Here is a 21,302-nt window from a genome sequence, read left to right as displayed (position 1 = left end):
GTGAAAAAACAACCCCCCACAACCAGGTATGTGAAGAAGTGGTCTAAGGAGGCCACTGAGGCGCTGCAGGACTGCTTCGACACCACTGACTGGGAGGTGCTGTGCAGCCCACATGGGGAGGACATTGACAGTTTAACCCACTGCATCACAGATTACATAAACTTCTGTGTTAAGAACACTGTACCCACCAAAAAAATACAGTGTTTCTCCAACAACAAACCCTGGGTTACCCCTGAGTTGAAAACCCTGCTCAATGAAAAGAGAAGAGTTTTTAGAGCTGGAGATAGAGAGGAGCTGAGGAGGGTGCAGAAGGAGCTCAAGAAAAAAATCAAGAAGGGGAAAGCCAGCTACCGAGCAAAGATGGAGGAGCATTTACAACCCCACCCCCAGCCACCAGAGCGCAGACCAGCCCACTTCTCAGACACTCCATCTGAGTACCCTGAGTACCCTGCCACCCCCCTCAACAGCCCTCTCCTCCACCTCCTCCACAGACGCCCCCCCAACAACCCCTTCCTCCTCCTCTTCCTCCTCCTCCGACGGCCTCTCCATAGCAGCTGATCAGGTGAGAAGTCAGCTGAGGATGATCAAGGCGAGGAAGGCCACAGGTTTCGAGGGCATCAGCTCCACACTCCTGAAGGACTGTGCAGACCAGCTCTGTGAGGTTCTTCTGCACATCTTCAACCTGAGCCTGAGACTGGAGAGGGTCCTGACTCTGTGGAAGACTTCCTGCATGGTGCCAGTCCCAAAGACATCTCACCCCAGGGAGCCTAACCACTTCAGACCTGTGGCCCTCACCTCTCACCTGATGAAGACCATGGAGAGGATCGTCCTCAACAACCTCCGCTCTCTGGTGACTTCAAATCTGGATCCTCTGCAGTTCGCCTACCAGCCGAACATCAGGGTGGATGACGTCGTCATCTACCTGCTGCAGAGATCCTGGACTCACCTGGAGAACACCGGCAGCACTGTGAGGGTCATGTTCTTTGACTTCTCCAGTGCCTTTAACATCATCCAGCCTGCACTGCTCAGGGGGAAGCTAGAGGGGGCGGGAGTGGACTGTCACCTGGCTGCATGGACAACGGACTACCTCACCAACAGACCACAGTACGTGAGGCTTCAGGACTGTGAGTCTGACATGGTGGTCTGCAGTACAGAGGCCCCGCAGGGGACAGTTCTCTCCCCTTTTCTCTTCACCCTGTACACCTCGGACTTCTGTTACAACTCTGGGAGCTGCCACCTGCAGAAGTTCTCCGATGACACAGCCATCGTGGGGTGTGTGTCTAAGGGGAACGAACAGGAGTACAGGCAGGTCATCATGGACTTTGTCGACTGGAGTGAGCTCAACCACCTTCAGCTCAACGCCAGCAAGACAAAGGAGATGGTGATTGACTTCCGCAGGAAGTCACCCCAGACTGCACCGGTGAACATCCAGGGCTTGGCCATCGAGAGGGTGGAGATGTACAAATACCTGGGTGTTCACCTCAACAATAAACTGGACTGGTCACACAACACCGACGTCCTGTACAAGAAGGGCCAATGTCGGCTGCACTGCTGAGGCGACTGAGGTGTCCACTTATATCTACTCTTTTATATTTTGTATTTTTAAGTTAAGTTTAAGCTTTAAGTTGTATTTAAATTGACACTTTATATTTAGGTTAAGCACTGTTGGTAATTTACTGCTCTGTGTGCCTTTGAATTGCCCCCAGGGGACAAAAAAAGTTTTTTGAATTGAATTGAATTGAAGGCAGGGCGATGTATTACTTTGATTAAACAAACACCTAAACTACAATACTATGGATTAATTCTCCTGTTTATTCTATCAGTATCATAGTCAAACAGAATAGCAGGCCGTTACTTGTCAACATCAAAGAAATAACCAACATTCTGAAGTATGACATCACAAGATGAAAGGATGGATTATAGCAGAGGATTTGGAGAGTTACAGTATGAGAGCTTTGTGAAAGCACAATTTTAGTATTTCTTAAAAACTTGTAGCATTTGCTACATAAGTCAAATCATCAGCATTACATATAGGTCTTAAGGTAAAGACATGTTCTTCAAGTTGGAGGTTTCTCTTGAATTTGCCAATACTCATTGCTGGAAAATTGCTCTTAAGTGCCTGGTGCCAACAAGCTCTCACGCTTAGGAATATACGAAAACAATGAACAAAACTTCTGTGTTAGCTAAGGAAAAGATCATGGTTTGGTAAGAAAAATGATGTAAGCCTTACCAATGACAGTTGGACTCACATAGGACTTGATGGCTACCTCCTAGTTGAAAGTCCTTGGTTTGATCTATTTGCTTTCCTAGTAAGATAAAGCACAGAAGTTATGCACAGCCATTATTCACCATGCACCTTATAACTTATCATTTAGTATTTGCCTACTTGCACATAGCTCTGTATATACATATTTATTTCTCGTTTACTGCACATATTTCTGGTTATATCTGTTTATATCTGTTGGTCCGATCACTGTCCACTTATATCTACTCTTTTATATTTTGTATTTTCAAGTTAAGTTTAAGCTTTAAGTTGTATTTAAATTGACACTTTATATTTAGGTTAAGCACTGTTGGTAATTTACTGCTCTGTGTGCCTTTGAATTGCCCCCAGGGGACAAAAAAAGTTTTTTGAATTGTATTGAATTGAATTGAAGGCAGGGCGATGTATTACTTTGATTAAACAAACACCTAAACTACAATACTATGGATTAATTCTCCTGTTTATTCTATCAGTATCATAGTCAAACAGAATAGCAGGCCGTTACTTGTCAACATCAAAGAAATAACCAACATTCTGAAGTATGACATCACAAGATGAAAGGATGGATTTTAGCAGAGGATTTGGAGAGTTACAGTATGTGAGCTTTGTGAAAGCACAATTTTAGTATGTCTTCAAAACTTGTAGCATTTGTAACATTTGCTACATAACTCAAATCATCAGCATTACATATAGGTCTTAAGGTAAGGACATGTTCTTCAAGTTGGAGGTTTCTCTTGAATTTGCCAATACTCATTGCTGGAAAATTGCTCTTAAGTGCCTGGTGCCAACAAGCTCTCACGCTTAGGAATAAACGAAAACAATGAACAAAACTTCTGTGTTAGCTAAGGAAAAGATCATGGTTTGGTAAGAAAAATGATGTAAGCCTAACCAATGACAGTTGGACTCACATAGGACTTGATGGCTACCTCCTAGTTGAAAGTCCTTGGTTTGATCTATTTGCTTTCCTAGTAAGATAAAGCACAGACGTTATGCACAGCCATTATTCACCATGCACCTTATAACTTATCATTTAGTATTTGCCTACTTGCACATAGCTTTGTATATACATATTTATTTCTCGTTTACTGCACATATTTCTGGTTACATCTGTTGGTCCGATCACTGTCCACTTATATCTACTCTTTTATATTTTGTATTTTCAAGTTAAGTTTAAGCTTTAAGTTGTATTTAAATTGACACTTTATATTTAGGTTAAGCACTGTTGGTAATTTACTGCTCTGTGTGCCTTTGAATTGCTCCCAGGGGACAAAAAAAGTTTTTTGAATTGAATTGAATTGAATTGAAGGCAGGGCGATGTATTACTTTGATTAAACAAACACCTAAGCTACAATACTATGGATTAATTCTCCTGTTTATTCTATCAGTATCATAGTCAAACAGAATAGCAGGCCGTTACTTGACAACATCAAAGAAATAACCAACATTCTGAAGTATGACATCACAAGATGAAAGGATGGATTTTAGCAGAGGATTTGGAGAGTTACAGTATGTGAGCTTTGTGAAAGCACAATTTTAGTATGTCTTCAAAACTTGTAGCATTTGTAACATTTGCTACATAACTCAAATCATCAGCATTACATATAGGTCTTAAGGTAAGGACATGTTCTTCAAGTTGGAGGTTTCTCTTGAATTTGCCAATACTCATTGCTGGAAAATTGCTCTTAAGTGCCTGGTGCCAACAAGCTCTCACGCTTAGGAATAAACGAAAACAATGAACAAAACTTCTGTGTTAGCTAAGGAAAAGATCATGGTTTGGTAAGAAAAATGATGTAAGCCTTACCAATGACAGTTGGACTCACATAGGACTTGATGGCTACCTCCTAGTTGAAAGTCCTTGGTTTGATCTATTTGCTTTCCTAGAAAGATAAAGCACAGAAGTTATGCACAGTCCAGCAAGGCAGGGCGATGTATTACTTTGATTAAACAAACACCTAAACTACAATACTATGGATTAATTCTCCTGTTTATTCTATCAGTATCATAGTCAAACAGAATAGCAGGCCGTTACTTGACAACATCAAAGAAATAACCAACATTCTGAAGTATGACATCACAAGATGAAAGGATGGATTTTAGCAGAGGATTTGGAGAGTTACAGTATGAGAGCTTTGTGAAAGCACAATTTTAGTAGTTCTTAAAAACTTGTAGCATTTGTAACATTTGCTACATAACTCAAATCGTCAGCATGACATACAGGTCTTAAGGTAAAGACATGTTCTTCAAGTTGGAGGTTTCTCTTGAATTTGCCAACGCTCATTGCTGGAAAATTGCTCTTAAGTGCCTGGTGCCAACAGGCTCTCACGCTTAGAAATAAATGAGACCAATGAACAAAACTTCTGTGTTAGCTAAGGAAAAGATCATGGTTTGGTAAGAAAAATGATGTAAGCCTAACCAATGACAGTTGGACTCACATAGGACTTGATGGCTACCTCCTAGTTGAAAGTCCTTGGTTTGATCTATTTGCTTTCCTAGAAAGATAAAGCACAGAAGTTATGCACAGTCCAGCAAGGCAGGGCGATGTATTACTTTGATTAAACAAACACCTAAACTACAATACTATGGATTAATTCTCCTGTTTATTCTGTCAGTATCATAGTCAAACAGAATAGCAGGCTGTTACTTGACAACATCAAAGAAATAACCAACATTCTGAAGTATGACATCACAAGATGAAAGGATGGATTTTAGCAGAGGATTTGGAGAGTTACAGTATGTGATCTTTGTGAAAGCACAATTTTAGTATGTCTTAAAAACTTGTAGCATTTGCTACATAAGTCAAATCGTCAGCATTACATATAGGTCTTAAGGTAAGGACATGTTCTTCAAGTTGGAGGTTTCTCTTGAATTTGCCAATACTCATTGCTGGAAAATTGCTCTTAAGTGCCTGGTGCCAACAGGCTCTCACGCTTAGAAATAAATGAGACCAATGAACAAAACTTCTGTGTTAGCTAAGGAGAAGATCTCGGTTTGGTAAGAAAAATGATGTAAGCCTAACCAATGACAGTTGGACTCACATAGGACTTGATGGCTACCTCCTAGTTGAAAGTCCTTGGTTTGATCTATTTTCTTTCCTAGAAAGATAAAGCACAGAAGTTATGCACAGTCCAGCAAGGCAGGGCGATGTATTACTTTGATTAAACAAACACCTAAACTACAATACTATGGATTAATTCTCCTGTTTATTCTATCAGTATCATAGTCAAACAGAATAGCAGGCCGTTACTTGACAACATCAAAGAAATAACCAACATTCTGAAGTATGACATCACAAGATGAAAGGATGGATTTTAGCAGAGGATTTGGAGAGTTACAGTATGAGAGCTTTGTGAAAGCACAATTTTAGTAGTTCTTAAAAACTTGAAGCATTTGCTACATAAGTCAAATCATCAGCATTACATATAGGTCTTAAGGTAAAGACATGTTCTTCAAGTTGGAGGTTTCTCTTGAATTTGCCAATACTCATTGCTGGAAAATTGCTCTTAAGTGCCTGGTGCCAACAAGCTCTCACGCTTAGGAATAAACGAAAACAATGAACAAAACTTGTGTGTTAGCTAAGGAAAAGATCATGGTTTGGTAAGAAAAATGATGTAAGCCTTACCAATGACAGTTGGACTCACATAGGACTTGATGGCTACCTCCTAGTTGAAAGTCCTTGGTTTGATCTATTTGCTTTCCTAGAAAGATAAAGCACAGAAGTTATGCACAGTCCAGCAAGGCAGGGCGATGTATTACTTTGATTAAACAAACACCTAAACTACAATACTATGGATTAATTCTCCTGTTTATTCTATCAGTATCATAGTCAAACAGAATAGCAGGCCGTTACTTGACAACATCAAAGAAATAACCAACATTCTGAAGTATGACATCACAAGATGAAAGGATGGATTTTAGCAGAGGATTTGGAGAGTTACAGTATGAGAGCTTTGTGAAAGCACAATTTTAGTAGTTCTTAAAAACTTGTAGCATTTGTAACATTTGCTACATAACTCAAATCGTCAGCATGACATACAGGTCTTAAGGTAAAGACATGTTCTTCAAGTTGGAGGTTTCTCTTGAATTTGCCAACGCTCATTGCTGGAAAATTGCTCTTAAGTGCCTGGTGCCAACAGGCTCTCACGCTTAGAAATAAATGAGACCAATGAACAAAACTTCTGTGTTAGCTAAGGAAAAGATCATGGTTTGGTAAGAAAAATGATGTAAGCCTAACCAATGACAGTTGGACTCACATAGGACTTGATGGCTACCTCCTAGTTGAAAGTCCTTGGTTTGATCTATTTGCTTTCCTAGAAAGATAAAGCACAGAAGTTATGCACAGTTCAGCAAGGCAGGGCGATGTATTACTTTGATTAAACAAACACCTAAACTACAATACTATGGATTAATTCTCCTGTTTATTCTGTCAGTATCATAGTCAAACAGAATAGCAGGCTGTTACTTGACAACATCAAAGAAATAACCAACATTCTGAAGTATGACATCACAAGATGAAAGGATGGATTTTAGCAGAGGATTTGGAGAGTTACAGTATGTGAGCTTTGTGAGTGCACAATTTTAGTATGTCTTAAAAACTTGTAGCATTTGCTACATAAGTCAAATCGTCAGCATTACATATAGGTCTTAAGGTAAGGACATGTTCTTCAAGTTGGAGGTTTCTCTTGAATTTGCCAATACTCATTGCTGGAAAATTGCTCTTAAGTGCCTGGTGCCAACAAGCTCTCACGCTTAGGAATATACGAAAACAATGAACAAAACTTCTGTGTTAGCTAAGGAAAAGATCATGGTTTGGTAAGAAAAATGATGTAAGCCTTACCAATGACAGTTGGACTCACATAGGACTTGATGGCTACCTCCTAGTTGAAAGTCCTTGGTTTGATCTATTTGCTTTCCTAGAAAGATAAAGCACAGAAGTTATGCACAGTCCAGCAAGGCAGGGCGATGTATTACTTTGATTAAACAAACACCTAAGCTGCAATACTATGGATTAATTCTCCTGTTTATTCCATCAGTATCATAGTCAAACAGAATAGCAGGCCGTTACTTGTCAACATCAAAGAAATAACCAACATTCTGAAGTAAGACATCACAAGATGAAAGGATGGATTATAGCAGAGGATTTGGAGAGTTACAGTATGAGAGCTTTGTGAGTGCACAATTTTAGTATTTCTTAAAAACTTGTAGCATTTGTAACATTTGCTACATAACTCAAATCATCAGCATGACATACAGGTCTTACGGTAAAGACATGTTCTTCAAGTTGGAGCTTTCTCTTGAATTTGCCAACGCTCATTGCTGGAAAATTGCTCTTAAGTGCCTGGTGCCAACTGGCTCTCACGCTTAGAAATAAATGAGACCAATGAACAAAACTTCTGTGTTAGCTAAGGAAAAGATCATGGTTTGGTAAGAAAAATGATGTAAGCCTAACCAATGACAGTTGGACTCACATAGGACTTGATGGCTACCTCCTAGTTGAAAGTCCTTGGTTTGATCTATTTGCTTTCCTAGAAAGATAAAGCACAGAAGTTATGCACAGTCCAGCAAGGCAGGGCGATGTATTACTTTGATTAAACAAACACCTAAGCTACAATACTATGGATTAATTCTCCTGTTTATTCTGTCAGTATCATAGTCAAACAGAATAGCAGGCTGTTACTTGTCAACATCAAAGAAATAACCAACATTCTGAAGTATGACATCACAAGATGAAAGGATGGATTATAGGAGAGGATTTGGAGAGTTACAGTATGAGAGCTTTGTGAGTGCACAATGTTAGTATTTCTTAAAAACTTGTAGCATTTGTAACATTTGCTACATAACTCAAATCGTCAGCATGACATACAGGTCTTAAGGTAAAGACATGTTCTTCAAGTTGGAGCTTTCTCTTGAATTTGCCAACGCTCATTGCTGGAAAATTGCTCTTAAGTGCCTGGTGCCAACTGGCTCTCACGCTTAGAAATAAATGAGACCAATGAACAAAACTTCTGTGTTAGCTAAGGAGAAGATCTCGGTTTGGTAAGAAAAATGATGTAAGCCTAACCAATGACAGTTGGACTCACATAGGACTTGATGGCTACCTCCTAGTTGAAAGTCCTTGGTTTGATCTATTTGCTTTCCTAGAAAGATAAAGCACAGAAGTTATGCACAGTCCAGCAAGGCAGGGCGATGTATTACTTTGATTAAACAAACACCTAAACTACAATACTATGGATTAATTCTCCTGTTTATTCTATCAGTATCATAGTCAAACAGAATAGCAGGCCGTTACTTGACAACATCAAAGAAATAACCAACATTCTGAAGTATGACATCACAAGATGAAAGGATGGATTTTAGCAGAGGATTTGGAGAGTTACAGTATGAGAGCTTTGTGAAAGCACAATTTTAGTAGTTCTTAAAAACTTGAAGCATTTGCTACATAACTCAAATCATCAGCATTACATATAGGTCTTAAGGTAAAGACATGTTCTTCAAGTTGGAGGTTTCTCTTGAATTTGCCAATACTCATTGCTGGAAAATTGCTCTTAAGTGCCTGGTGCCAACAAGCTCTCACGCTTAGGAATAAACGAAAACAATGAACAAAACTTCTGTGTTAGCTAAGGAGAAGATCATGGTTTGGTAAGAAAAATAATGTAAGCCTTACCAATGACAGTTGGACTCACATAGGACTTGATGGCTACCTCCTAGTTGAAAGTCCTTGGTTTGATCTATTTGCTTTCCTAGAAAGATAAAGCACAGAAGTTATGCACAGTCCAGCAAGGCAGGGCGATGTATTACTTTGAATAAACAAACACCTAAGCTACAATACTATGGATTAATTCTCCTGTTTATTCTGTCAGTATCATAGTCAAACAGATTAGCAGGCTGTTACTTGTCAACATCAAAGAAATAACCAACATTCTGAAGTATGACATCACAAGATGAAAGGATGGATTATAGCAGAGGATTTGGAGAGTTACAGTATGAGAGCTTTGTGAGTGCACAATGTTAGTATTTCTTAAAAACTTGTAGCATTTGTAACATTTGCTACATAACTCAAATCGTCAGCATGACATACAGGTCTTAAGGTAAAGACATGATCTTCAAGTTGGAGCTTTCTCTTGAATTTGCCAACGCTCATTGCTGGAAAATTGCTCTTAAGTGCCTGGTGCCAACAGGCTCTCACGCTTAGAAATAAATGAGACCAATGAACAAAACTTGTGTGTTAGCTAAGGAAAAGATCATGGTTTGGTAAGAAAAATGATGTAAGCCTTACCAATGACAGTTGGACTCACATAGGACTTGATGGCTACCTCCTAGTTGAAAGTCCTTGGTTTGATCTATTTGCTTTCCTAGTAAGATAAAGCACAGAAGTTATGCACAGCCATTATTCACCATGCACCTTATAACTTATCATTTAGTATTTGCCTACTTGCACATAGCACTGTATATACATATTTATTTCTCGTTTACTGCACATATTTCTGGTTATATCTGTTTATATCTGTTGGTCCGATCACTGTCCACTTATATCTACTCTTTTATATTTTGCATTTTCAAGTTAAGTTTAAGCTTTAAGTTGTATTTAAATTGACACTTTATATTTAGGTTAAGCACTGTTGGTAATTTACTGCTCTGTGTGCCTTTGAATTGCCCCCAGGGGACAAAAAAAGTTTTTTGAATTGTATTGAATTGAATTGAAGGCAGGGCGATGTATTACTTTGATTAAACAAACACCTAAACTACAATACTATGGATTAATTCTCCTGTTTATTCTATCAGTATCATAGTCAAACAGAATAGCAGGCCGTTACTTGTCAACATCAAAGAAATAACCAACATTCTGAAGTATGACATCACAAGATGAAAGGATGGATTTTAGCAGAGGATTTGGAGAGTTACAGTATGTGAGCTTTGTGAAAGCACAATTTTAGTATGTCTTCAAAACCTGTAGCATTTGTAACATTTGCTACAAAACTCAAATCATCAGCATTACATATAGGTCTTAAGGTAAGGACATGTTCTTCAAGTTGGAGGTTTCTCTTGAATTTGCCAATACTCATTGCTGGAAAATTGCTCTTAAGTGCCTGGTGCCAACAAGCTCTCACGCTTAGGAATAAACGAAAACAATGAACAAAACTTCTGTGTTAGCTAAGGAAAAGATCATGGTTTGGTAAGAAAAATGATGTAAGCCTAACCAATGACAGTTGGACTCACATAGGACTTGATGGCTACCTCCTAGTTGAAAGTCCTTGGTTTGATCGATTTGCTTTCCTAGAAAGATAAAGCACAGAAGTTATGCACAGTCCAGCAAGGCAGGGCGATGTATTACTTTGATTAAACAAACACCTAAACTACAATACTATGGATTAATTCTCCTGTTTATTCTGTCAGTATCATAGTCAAACAGAATAGCAGGCTGTTACTTGACAACATCAAAGAAATAACCAACATTCTGAAGTATGACATCACAAGATGAAAGGATGGATTTTAGCAGAGGATTTGGAGAGTTACAGTATGAGAGCTTTGTGAAAGCACAATTTTAGTAGTTCTTAAAAACTTGTAGCTTTTGCTACATAACTCAAATCGTCAGCATTACATATAGGTCTTAAGGAAAGGACATGTTCTTCAAGTTGGAGGTTTCTCTTGAATTTGCCAATACTCATTGCTGGAAAATTGCTCTTAAGTGCCTGGTGCCAACAAGCTCTCACGCTTAGGAATATACGAAAACAATGAACAAAACTTCTGTGTTAGCTAAGGAAAAGATCATGGTTTGGTAAGAAAAATGATGTAAGCCTTACCAATGACAGTTGGACTCACATAGGACTTGATGGCTACCTCCTAGTTGAAAGTCCTTGGTTTGATCTATTTGCTTTCCTAGTAAGATAAAGCACAGAAGTTATGCACAGCCATTATTCACCATGCACCTTATAACTTATCATTTAGTATTTGCCTGCTTGCACATAGCTCTGTATATACATATTTATTTCTCGTTTACTGCACATATTTCTGGTTATATCTGTTTATATCTGTTGGTCCGATCACTGTCCACTTATATCTACTCTTTTATATTTTGTATTTTCAAGTTAAGTTTAAGCTTTAAGTTGTATTTAAATTGACACTTTATATTTAGGTTAAGCACTGTTGGTAATTTACTGCTCTGTGTGCCTTTGAATTGCTCCCAGGGGAAAAAAAAAAGTTTTTTGAATTGAATTGAATTGAATTGAAGGCAGGGCGATGTATTACTTTGATTAAACAAACACCTAAGCTACAATACTATGGATTAATTCTCCTGTTTATTCTATCAGTATCATAGTCAAACAGAATAGCAGGCCGTTACTTGACAACATCAAAGAAATAACCAACATTCTGAAGTATGACATCACAAGATGAAAGGATGGATTTTAGCAGAGGATTTGGAGAGTTACAGTATGTGAGCTTTGTGAAAGCACAATTTTAGTATGTCTTAAAAACTTGTAGCATTTGCTACATAAGTCAAATCGTCAGCATTACATATAGGTCTTAAGGTAAGGACATGTTCTTCAAGTTGGAGGTTTCTCTTGAATTTGCCAATACTCATTGCTGGAAAATTGCTCTTAAGTGCCTGGTGCCAACAAGCTCTCACGCTTAGGAATATACGAAAACAATGAACAAAACTTCTGTGTTAGCTAAGGAAAAGATCATGGTTTGGTAAGAAAAATGATGTAAGCCTTACCAATGACAGTTGGACTCACATAGGACTTGATGGCTACCTCCTAGTTGAAAGTCCTTGGTTTGATCTATTTGCTTTCCTAGAAAGATAAAGCACAGAAGTTATGCACAGTCCAGCAAGGCAGGGCGATGTATTACTTTGATTAAACAAACACCTAAACTACAATACTATGGATTAATTCTCCTGTTTATTCTATCAGTATCATAGTCAAACAGAATAGCAGGCCGTTACTTGACAACATCAAAGAAATAACCAACATTCTGAAGTATGACATCACAAGATGAAAGGATGGATTTTAGCAGAGGATTTGAAGAGTTACAGTATGAGAGCTTTGTGAAAGCACAATTTTAGTAGTTCTTAAAAACTTGTAGCATTTGCTACATAACTCAAATCGTCAGCATTACATATAGGTCTTAAGGTAAGGACATGTTCTTCAAGTTGGAGGTTTCTCTTGAATTTGCCAATACTCATTGCTGGAAAATTGCTCTTAAGTGCCTGGTGCCAACAAGCTCTCACGCTTAGGAATAAACGAAAACAATGAACAAAACTTGTGTGTTAGCTAAGGAAAAGATCATGGTTTGGTAAGAAAAATGATGTAAGCCTTACCAATGACAGTTGGACTCACATAGGACTTGATGGCTACCTCCTAGTTGAAAGTCCTTGGTTTGATCTATTTGCTTTCCTAGAAAGATAAAGCACAGAAGTTATGCACAGTCCAGCAAGGCAGGGCGATTTATTACTTTGATTAAACAAACACCTAAGCTACAATACTATGGATTAATTCTCCTGTTTATTCTGTCAGTATCATAGTCAAACAGAATAGCAGGCTGTTACTTGACAACATCAAAGAAATAACTAACATTCTGAAGTATGACATCACAAGATGAAAGGATGGATTTTAGCAGAGGATTTGGAGAGTTACAGTATGAGAGCTTTGTGAGTGCACAATTTTAGTATTTCTTAAAAACTTGTAGCATTTGTAACATTTGCTACATAACTCAAATCGTCAGCATTACATATAGGTCTTAAGGTAAGGACATGTTCTTCAAGTTGGAGGTTTCTCTTGAATTTGCCAATACTCATTGCTGGAAAATTGCTCTTAAGTGCCTGGTGCCAACAAGCTCTCACGCTTAGGAATATACGAAAACAATGAACAAAACTTGTGTGTTAGCTAAGGAAAAGATCATGGTTTGGTAAGAAAAATGATGTAAGCCTTACCAAATACAGTTGGACTCACATAGGACTTGATGGCTACCTCTTGGTTGAAAGTCCTTGGTTTGATCTATTTGCTTTCCTAGTAAGATAAAGCACAGAAGTTATGCACAGCCATTATTCACCATGCACCTTATAACTTATCATTTAGTATTTGCCTACTTGCACATAGCTCTGTATATACATATTTATTTCTTGTTTACTGCATATAGTTCTGTTTACATCTGGTCACTACTGCACATAGTTCTGGTTACATCTGTTTACATCTGTTAGTCCGATCACTGTCCACTTATATCTACTCTTTTATATTTTGTATTTTCAAGTTAAATTTAAGCTTTAAGTTCTATTTAAATTGACACTTTATATTTAGGTTAAGCACTGTTGGTAATTTACTGCTCTGTGTGCCTTAGAATTGCCCCCAGGGGACAAAAAAAGTTTTTTGAATTGAATTGAAGGCAGGGCGATGTATTACTTTGATTAAACAAACACCTAAACTACAATACTATGGATTAATTCTCCTGTTTATTCTGTCAGTATCATAGTCAAACAGAATAGCAGGCTGTTACTTGACAACATCAAAGAAATAACCAACATTCTGAAGTATGACATCACAAGATGAAAGGATGGATTTTAGCAGAGGATTTGGAGAGTTACAGTATGAGAGCTTTGTGAAAGCACAATTTTAGTAGTTCTTAAAAACTTGGAGCATTTGCTACATAACTCAAATCGTCAGCATGACATACAGGTCTTAAGGTAAAGACATGTTCTTCAAGTTGGAGGTTTCTCTTGAATTTGCCAACGCTCATTGCTGGAAAATTGCTCTTAAGTGCCTGGTGCCAACAGGCTCTCATGCTTAGAAATAAATGAGACCAATGAACAAAACTTGTGTGTTAGCTAAGGAAAAGATCATGGTTTGGTAAGAAAAATGATGTAAGCCTAACCAATGACAGTTGGACTCACATAGGACTTGATGGCCACCTCCTAGTTGAAAGTCCTTGGTTTTATTTACAAACCAAGTCCATTTACATACCTATGGTGAAAAAACAACCCCCCACAACCAGGTATGTGAAGAAGTGGTCTAAGGAGGCCACTGAGGCGCTGCAGGACTGCTTCGACACCACTGACTGGGAGGTGCTGTGCAGCCCACATGGGGAGGACATTGACAGTTTAACCCACTGCATCACAGATTACATAAACTTCTGTGTTAAGAACACTGTACCCACCAAAAAAATACAGTGTTTCTCCAACAACAAACCCTGGGTTACCCCTGAGTTGAAAACCCTGCTCAATGAAAAGAGAAGAGTTTTTAGAGCTGGAGATAGAGAGGAGCTGAGGAGGGTGCAGAAGGAGCTCAAGAAAAAAATCAAGAAGGGGAAAGCCAGCTACCGAGCAAAGATGGAGGAGCATTTACAACCCCACCCCCAGCCACCAGAGCGCAGACCAGCCCACTTCTCAGACACTCCATCTGAGTACCCTGAGTACCCTGCCACCCCCCTCAACAGCCCTCTCCTCCACCTCCTCCACAGACGCCCCCCCAACAACCCCTTCCTCCTCCTCTTCCTCCTCCTCCGACGGCCTCTCCATAGCAGCTGATCAGGTGAGAAGTCAGCTGAGGATGATCAAGGCGAGGAAGGCCACAGGTTTCGAGGGCATCAGCTCCACACTCCTGAAGGACTGTGCAGACCAGCTCTGTGAGGTTCTTCTGCACATCTTCAACCTGAGCCTGAGACTGGAGAGGGTCCTGACTCTGTGGAAGACTTCCTGCATGGTGCCAGTCCCAAAGACATCTCACCCCAGGGAGCCTAACCACTTCAGACCTGTGGCCCTCACCTCTCACCTGATGAAGACCATGGAGAGGATCGTCCTCAACAACCTCCGCTCCCTGGTGACTTCAAATCTGGATCCTCTGCAGTTCGCCTACCAGCCGAACATCGGGGTGGATGACGTCGTCATCTACCTGCTGCAGAGATCCTGGACTCACCTGGAGAACACCGGCAGCACTGTGAGGGTCATGTTCTTTGACTTCTCCAGTGCCTTTAACATCATCCAGCCTGCACTGCTCAGGGGGAAGCTAGAGGGGGCGGGAGTGGACTGTCACCTGGCTGCATGGACAACGGACTATCTCACCAACAGACCACAGTACGTGAGGCTTCAGGACTGTGAGTCTGACATGGTGGTCTGCAGTACAGGGGCCCCGCAGGGGACAGTTCTCTCCCCTTTTCTCTTCACCCTGTACACCTCGGACTTCTGTTACAACTCTGGGAGCTGCCACCTGCAGAAGTTCTCCGCTGACACAGCCATCGTGGGGTGTGTGTCTAAGGGGAGCGAACAGGAGTACAGGCAGGTCATCATGGACTTTGTCGACTGGAGTGAGCTCAACCACCTTCAGCTCAACGCCAGCAAGACAAAGGAGATGGTGAATGACTTCCGCAGGAAGTCACCCCAGACTGCACCGGTGAACATCCAGGGCTTGGCCATCGAGAGGGTGGAGACGTACAAATACCTGGGTGTTCACCTCAACAATAAACTGGACTGGTCACACAACACCGACGTCCTGTACAAGAAGGGCCAATGTCGGCTGCACTGCTGAGGCGACTGAGGTGTCCACTTATATCTACTCTTTTATATTTTGTATTTTTAAGTTAAGTTTAAGCTTTAAGTTGTATTTAAATTGACACTTTATATTTAGGTTAAGCACTGTTGGTAATTCACTGCTCTGTGTGTCTTTGAAGGGGACAAAAAAAGTTTTTGGAATTGAATTGAATTGAATTGAAGGCAGGGCGATGTATTACTTTGATTAAACAAACACCTAAGCTACAATACTATGGATTAATTCTCCTGTTTATTCTGTCAGTATCATAGTCAAACAGAATAGCAGGCTGTTACTTGTCAACATCAAAGAAATAACCAACATTCTGAAGTATGACATCACAAGATGAAAGGATGGATTTTAGCAGAGGATTTGGAGAGTTACAGTATGAGAGCTTTGTGAGTGCACAATTTTAGTATTTCTTAAAAACTTGTAGCATTTGTAACATTTGCTACATAACTCAAATCGTCAGCATGACATACAGGTCTTAAGGTAAAGACATGTTCTTCAAGTTGGAGCTTTCTCTTGAATTTGCCAACGCTCATTGCTGGAAAATTGCTCTTAAGTGCCTGGTGCCAACAGGCTCTCACGCTTAGAAATAAATGAGACCAATGAACAAAACTTCTGTGTTAGCTAAGGAAAAGATCATGGTTTGGTAAGAAAAATGATGTAAGCCTAACCAATGACAGTTGGACTCACATAGGACTTGATGGCTACCTCCTAGTTGAAAGTCCTTGGTTTGATCTATTTGCTTTCCTAGAAAGATAAAGCACAGAAGTTATGCACAGTCCAGCAAGGCAGGGCGATGTATTACTTTGATTAAACAAACACCTAAACTACAATACTATGGATTAATTCTCCTGTTTATTCTGTCAGTATCATAGTCAAACAGAATAGCAGGCTGTTACTTGACAACATCAAAGAAATAACCAACATTCTGAAGTATGACATCACAAGATGAAAGGATGGATTTTAGCAGAGGATTTGGAGAGTTACAGTATGAGAGCTTTGTGAAAGCACAATTTTAGTAGTTCTTAAAAACTTGTAGCATTTGCTACATAAGTCAAATCATCAGCATTACATATAGGTCTTAAGGTAAAGACATGTTCTTCAAGTTGGAGGTTTCTCTTGAATTTGCTAATACTCATTGCTGGAAAATTGCTCTTAAGTGCCTGGTGCCAACAAGCTCTCACGCTTAGGAATAAACGAAATCAATGAACAAAACTTCTGTGTTAGCTAAGGAAAAGATCATGGTTTGGTAAGAAAAATGATGTAAGCCTTACCAATGACAGTTGGACTCACATAGGACTTGATGGCTACCTCCTAGTTGAAAGTCCTTGGTTTGATCTATTTGCTTTCCTAGAAAGATAAAGCACAGAAGTTATGCACAGTCCAGCAAGGCAGGGCGATGTATTACTTTGATTAAACAAACACCTAAGCTACAATACTATGGATTAATTCTCCTGTTTATTCTGTCAGTATCATAGTCAAACAGAATAGCAGGCTGTTACTTGTCAACATCAAAGAAATAACCAACATTCTGAAGTATGACATCACAAGATGAAAGGATGGATTATAGCAGAGGATTTGGAGAGTTACAGTATGAGAGCTTTGTGAGTGCACAATGTTAGTATTTCTTAAAAACTTGTAGCATTTGTAACATTTGCTACATAACTCAAATCGTCAGCATGACATACAGGTCTTAAGGTAAAGACATGTTCTTCAAGTTGGAGCTTTCTCTTGAATTTGCCAACGCTCATTGCTGGAAAATTGCTCTTAAGTGCCTGGTGCCAACAAGCTCTCACGCTTAGGAATATACGAAAACAATGAACAAAACTTCTGTGTTAGCTAAGGAAAAGATCATGGTTTGGTAAGAAAAATGATGTAAGCCTTACCAATGACAGTTGGACTCACATAGGACTTGATGGCTACCTCCTAGTTGAAAGTCCTTGGTTTGATCTATTTGCTTTCCTAGAAAGATAAAGCACAGAAGTTATGCACAGTCCAGCAAGGCAGGGCGATGTATTACTTTGATTAAACAAACACCTAAGCTGCAATACTATGGATTAATTCTCCTGTTTATTCTATCAGTATCATAGTCAAACAGAATAGCAGGCCGTTACTTGTCAACATCAAAGAAATAACCAACATTCTGAAGTAAGACATCACAAGATGAAAGGATGGATTATAGCAGAGGATTTGGAGAGTTACAGTATGAGAGCTTTGTGAGTGCACAATTTTAGTATTTCTTAAAAACTTGTAGCATTTGTAACATTTGCTACATAACTCAAATCATCAGCATGACATACAGGTCTTACGGTAAAGACATGTTCTTCAAGTTGGAGCTTTCTCTTGAATTTGCCAACGCTCATTGCTGGAAAATTGCTCTTAAGTGCCTGGTGCCAACTGGCTCTCACGCTTAGAAATAAATGAGACCAATGAACAAAACTTCTGTGTTAGCTAAGGAAAAGATCATGGTTTGGTAAGAAAAATGATGTAAGCCTAACCAATGACAGTTGGACTCACATAGGACTTGATGGCTACCTCCTAGTTGAAAGTCCTTGGTTTGATCTATTTGCTTTCCTAGAAAGATAAAGCACAGAAGTTATGCACAGTCCAGCAAGGCAGGGCGATGTATTACTTTGATTAAACAAACACCTAAACTACAATACTATGGATTAATTCTCCTGTTTATTCTATCAGTATCATAGTCAAACAGAATAGCAGGCCGTTACTTGACAACATCAAAGAAATAACCAACATTCTGAAGTATGACATCACAAGATGAAAGGATGGATTTTAGTAGAGGATTTGGAGAGTTACAGTATGAGAGCTTTGTGAAAGCACAATTTTAGTAGTTCTTAAAAACTTGTAGCATTTGCTACATAACTCAAATCGTCAGCATTACATATAGGTCTTAAGGTAAGGACATGTTCTTCAAGTTGGAGGTTTCTCTTGAATTTGCCAATACTCATTGCTGGAAAATTGCTCTTAAGTGCCTGGTGCCAACAAGCTCTCACGCTTAGGAATAAACGAAAACAATGAACAAAACTTCTGTGTTAGCTAAGGAAAAGATCATGGTTTGGTAAGAAAAATGATGTAAGCCTTACCAATGACAGTTGGACTCACATAGGACTTGATGGCTACCTCCTAGTTGAAAGTCCTTGGTTTGATCTATTTGCTTTCCTAGAAAGATAAAGCACAGAAGTTATGCACAGTCCAGCAAGGCAGGGCGATGTATTACTTTGATTAAACAAACACCTAAACTACAATACTATGGATTAATTCTCCTGTTTATTCTATCAGTATCATAGTCAAACAGAATAGCAGGCTGTTACTTGACAACATCAAAGAAATAACCAACATTCTGAAGTATGACATCACAAGATGAAAGGATGGATTATAGCAGAGGATTTGGAGAGTTACAGTATGAGAGCTTTGTGAGTGCACAATGTTAGTATTTCTTAAAAACTTGTAGCATTTGTAACATTTGCTACATAACTCAAATCGTCAGCATGACATACAGGTCTTAGGGTAAAGACATGTTCTTCAAGTTGGAGGTTTCTCTTGAATTTGCCAACGCTCATTGCTGGAAAATTGCTCTTAAGTGCCTGGTGCCAACAGGCTCTCACGCTTAGAAATAAATGAGACCCATGAACAAAACTTGTGTGTTAGCTCAGGAAAAGATCATGGTTTGGTAAGAAAAATGATGTAAGCCTAACCAATGACAGTTGGACTCACATAGGACTTGATGGCTACCTCCTAGTTGAAAGTCCTTGGTTTGATCTATTTGCTTTCCTAGTAAGATAAAGCACAGAAGTTATGCACAGCCATTATTCACCATGCACCTTATAACTTATCATTTAGTATTTGCCTACTTGCACATAGTTCTGTATATACATATTTATTTCTCGTTTACTGCATATAGTTCTGTTTACATCTGGTCACTACTGCACATAGTTCTGGTTATATCTGTTTACATCTGTTAGTCCGATCACTGTCCACTTATATCTACTCTTTTATATTTTGTATTTTCAAGTTAAATTTAAGCTTTAAGTTGTATTTAAATTGACACTTTATATTTAGGTTAAGCACTGTTGGTAATTTATTGCTCTGTGTGTCTTAGAATTGCCCCCAGGGGACAAAAAAAGTTTTTTTAATTGAATTGAAGGCAGGTCGATGTATTACTTTGATTAAACAAACACCTAAACTACAATACTATGGATTAATTCTCCTGTTTATTCTATCAGTATCATAGTCAAACAGAATAGCAGGCCGTTACTTGTCAACATCAAAGAAATAACCAACATTCTGAAGTATGACATCACAAGATGAAAGGATGGATTTTAGCAGAGGATTTGGAGAGTTACAGTATGAGAGCTTTGTGAAAGCACAATTTTAGTAGTTCTTAAAAACTTGTAGCATTTGCTACATAACTCAAATCATCAGCATTACATATAGGTCTTAAGGTAAGGACATGTTCTTCAAGTTGGAGGTTTCTCTTGAATTTGCCAATACTCATTGCTGGAAAATTGCTCTTAAGTGCCTGGTGCCAACAAGCTCTCACGCTTAGGAATATACGAAAACAATGAACAAAACTTCTGTGTCAGCTAAGGAAAAGATCATGGTTTGGTAAGAAAAATGATGTAAGCCTTACCAATGACAGTTGGACTCACATAGGACTTGATGGCTACCTCCTAGTTGAAAGTCCTTGGTTTGATCTATTTGCTTTCCTAGAAAGATAAAGCACAGAAGTTATGCACAGTCCAGCAAGGCAGGGCGATGTATTACTTTGATTAAACAAACACCTAAACTACAATACTATGGATTAATTCTCCTGTTTATTCTGTCAGTATCATAGTCAAACAGAATAGCAGGCTGTTACTTGTCAACATCAAAGAAATAACCAACATTCTGAAGTATGACATCACAAGATGAAAGGATGGATTTTAGCAGAGGATTTGGAGAGTTACAGTATGAGAGCTTTGTGAAAGCACAATTTTAGTAGTTCTTAAAAACTTGTAGCATTTGCTACATAACTCAAATCGTCAGCATTACATATAGGTCTTAAGGTAAGGACATGTTCTTCAAGTTGGAGGTTTCTCTTGAATTTGCCAATACTCATTGCTGGAAAATTGCTCTTAAGTGCCTGGTGCCAACAAGCTCTCACGCTTAGGAATATACGAAAACAATGAACAAAACTTCTGTGTTAGCTAAGGAAAAGATCATGGTTTGGTAAGAAAAATGATGTAAGCCTTACCAATGACAATTGGACTCACATAGGACTTGATGGCTACCTCCTAGTTGAAAGTCCTTGGTTTGATCTATTTGCTTTCCTAGAAAGATAAAGCACAGAAGTTATGCACAGTCCAGCAAGGCAGGGCGATGTATTACTTTGATTAAACAAACACCTAAACTACAATAGTATGGATTAATTCTCCTGTTTATTCTGTCAGTATCATAGTCAAACAGAATAGCAGGCTGTTACTTGACAACATCAAAGAAATAACCAACATTCTGAAGTATGA

Source organism: Labrus bergylta, chromosome 23 (assembly GCF_963930695.1).
Source record: "Labrus bergylta chromosome 23, fLabBer1.1, whole genome shotgun sequence".
NCBI lineage: Eukaryota > Metazoa > Chordata > Actinopteri > Labriformes > Labridae > Labrus > Labrus bergylta.
This window is presented reverse-complemented; position numbering follows the sequence as displayed.